This window comes from Triticum aestivum, chromosome 2B, assembly GCF_018294505.1.
Source record: "Triticum aestivum cultivar Chinese Spring chromosome 2B, IWGSC CS RefSeq v2.1, whole genome shotgun sequence".
Taxonomy (NCBI): domain Eukaryota; kingdom Viridiplantae; phylum Streptophyta; class Magnoliopsida; order Poales; family Poaceae; genus Triticum; species Triticum aestivum.
In genome coordinates this window covers 237,806,142-237,809,813 of record NC_057798.1, presented here as the reverse complement: position 1 = coordinate 237,809,813, position 3,672 = coordinate 237,806,142, and positions in this window count along the sequence as shown.

Genomic DNA, 3,672 nt, shown 5'->3' with positions numbered 1-3,672 from the left:
TATATATATAATTCCGATCATGATGAATCAGATGCATAGAACAAAACTTTTGATGAAATTCCAATTCAATCGATTCCAATACCATGTTCAAATATCATCACATAGCCTATACCATGGCAATGCCTTTACCTTCAAAGATAAAGGGAAAACCTTCTTTTTAACATCATCTCCGGGTAAACCCACAAGCTTAAATAATCCACAAACTTCATCCACATAGATTAGGTGCATATCAGGATGTAGTGTTCCATCTCCTGCATAAGGATTAGCTAGCAGTTTCTCTATCATACCTGAAGGAATCTCATAATAAATATTTTAAGTAGGTGCAATAGGTTGAGGAGCAACTCTTTGTGCTTTCAGCCGAGGTGAAGATACCCCAAACAAACCCCTCAAAGGATTGTTTTCCATAGTAACAAGTGACAGTAAATTTCAGCACGTAGTATAAATGTTGTCTTACCAAAGGCGCTTCACTCCCCGCCAACGGCGCCAGAAAAGAGACTTGATGACCCACACATATAGTGGATCAATCATAGTACTTTCTATAAGTAAGAGTGTCGAACCCAACGAGGAGCAGAAGGAAATGACAAGCGGTTTTCAGCAAGGTATTTTCTGCAAGCACTGAAATTATCGGTAACGAATAGTTTGATAGCGAGATAATTTGTAATGGGCGATAAGTATTAACGGTAAAAAAAAAGTGCAACAAGGTATCCCAATTCTTTTTGTAGCAAAGGACAGGCCAGAACGGTCTCTTTTAATAAGCAAAGCATTCTTGAGGACACACGAGAATTTCATCTGGTCACTTTCATCATATTTGTTTGATTCGCGTTCGCTGCTTTGATAATTTGATATGTGGGTGGACCGGTGCTTGGGTGTTATTCTTACTTTAACAAGCCTCCCACTTATGGTTAACCCCTTTCGCAAGCATCTGCAACTATGAAAGAAGAATTAAGATAAATCTAACCATGGCATTAACCATATGGATCCAAATCAGCCCCTTACGGAATAGCGCATAAACTAGGGTTCAAGTTTCTATCACGCTAGCAACCCATCACCATCATCTAATTACTACTCCACAATGCATTCCCTTAGGCCCAAAGAGGGTGAAGTTTCATGTAGTCGATGTTCACATGACACCACTAAGAGAATCAACAACATGCATAGCATCAAAATATCGATCGAATACCAAATTCACATGATTACTTATGACAAGACTTATCCCATGTCCTCAAGAACAAAAGTAACCACTCACACATCATATTCACGTCCAAGATCAGAGGGGTATTGAATAGCATAATGGATCTGGACATATAAGTTTCCACCAAATAAACCAACTAGCATCAACTATAAGATGTAATCAACACTACTAGCAACCCACAGGTACCAACTGAGGTTTTGATACAAAGATTGGATACAAGAGATGAACTAGGGTTTGAGATGAGATGGTGTTGGTGAAGATTTTGATGAAGATTTTGTCCTGCCATGATGAGAGGGTTGTTGGTGATGCTGATGGCTTCGATTTCCCCCTCCCGGAGGGAAGTATCCCCGGTGGAATCGCTCCGCCGAAGAGCAAAAGTGCCCCAGCCCAAGTTCCGCCTCGAGAAGGCGGCGCTCCGTCCCGAAAGTCATATCTTTATTTATTTTTCTAGGGCAAATGGGCTTATATACTAGAAGATGGGCACCGGAGGCTGGCCAGGGGCCCCACAAGCCACCAGGGCGTGCCCTGGGGGGTGGGTGTGCCCTGGTGCCTCGTGGGCACCTGGGTGACCCCCTCTGGTACTTATTTTATCCAATATTTTTTATTCCAAAATAAATCTCAGTGAAATTTCAGCTCATTCGGAGATCTGCAGAATAGGTATCTCTGACATAGCTTTTTCAGGTTCAGAATTCCAGCTGCCGGCAATCTCCCTCTTCATGTAATCTTGCATATTAAGAAAGAAAAGGCATTAGAATTGCTCCATAAAGTGTTATATTGATTAAAAACACTATAAATAACACTAGGAAAACATGATGCAAAATGGATGTATCAAACAGTGGCGCAACGTTCGTTTATGACGAAGGAAAAAGTGGAGCTGCAAGTGTGGCGCGATCACCTACAACTCTATTGGGTGCTTGGTGCAAACCGCACCCCGGAGTGACTGACCCCATGATCTTAGAAGCCCTAGTAGTTTAGGATGGAGTCATCTTTGCAAATCTCAGAGGATTCTCGCATGTGGTGTTGGAAACCGACAACCTGGAGATGGTTAACCTCCGGAACACTCGCCTCAACAGTCGATCAGTTGTGGCACCAATTCTTCTAGAAATTGTCGAGTTGTCTGTTAGTTTTAAATCTTATGTAATACACATGTAAGTAGATCAGTCAATGGTCCAGCTCACCATTGTGCAAAACATGCTTGCGCGGCGGCTGCTACCGTAAGCCAGTCGCCACCGAAAGCTGGCTTACGAAAACTCATAGCTTCCTGATCAGCAGCCTTCTACCTGACTGCTCAGCAAACGCTTTCGTTTGAATAAAGCTCAAAATTCCCTGCCAAAAAATGTGATTTCCACCTGGAAAAAGAACGACGGACGGAGGTATGTATATTTTACAAGTGTATATATCATTGTAAAACGACGATCCAACCATGGTTTTCTGCTCCGGCGGCGGTCTTTGACCTCCTGTGAGAGATTCTTGTTTATCTTCACTGATCTCCACACCGAGTGGATCCAGGAAGGGACCAAGGGTTGCTTCTGGCCTATTTCCTCATGGATGGGGTATTGAGTTCGACCTCGGCGGTGGGGAAGGCGATGGAGGAGAATTTGGAGGAATTGCTCAAACATCATGATCGGCCGGCTCATGAGTTGGATGACGTCATGGTGGGACAAGGTAAGAACTTTGAGAAGGAGGCTCTGGAAAATCAGTATTTTTTTGAGAGAAAACCATTTGGCGAGTTTTATTGATTCTCAAACACGGTTACATTGTTTTTTTATGAGCTTAGTAAATACAGTAAAAAGCTAGGGGCATCGTCATCCCAAATACAGTCGATATGATCACTAAAACTATGCATAGCTAGCTCATGAGCAACCTCATTTGCCTCCCGATGAATAGGAGATTCTCAAAGAAAAAAGATGATTGATGAATAGGTTTGGCCGCTCAACCCGTCGTCGCCTCCGTGCTAGGGCATCACCAGCTGATGGCAGCAATTCACGTCTAGTTCTATTATCGCTCTTGCTGGCCGTTGCCTGCGACCTGCATGTGTGGTGTGCGCCAATCTCATAATTTCCTACCCGGTGCTTGAGATTTTAACACTCAAGGCTGCGTGACAGGACTCATGCCAAATCAAATGTATTATCATAGAACAACTCATGTCTAGGCTAGCACAAGTTATTACTATTATTAGAGCATTACTAGTAGAGCCCTCAAACCCTTAAATCCCTAAAAATAACCGCTTTTTTACAGTTTTCGCCAAAAAAACTCCGTAGACTAGAACCTCTAAACCCTCAAACCCGTAAAAAAATTTAGAGGTCCAACCCTTAAACGACTTTGCAATCTGTAGAAGTAGGGGTTGAGGGGAAAATCTCCCCCCAACCCGCACTCCTCCTCGTCGCAGTCATCCTCGCTAGCGCGGGAGCCAACCGCTCGCCAGCCCACCGCCGTCTCCCGATGCTTCCTGCCCTGCCGGCGATGGAAGCCCCCGCCGC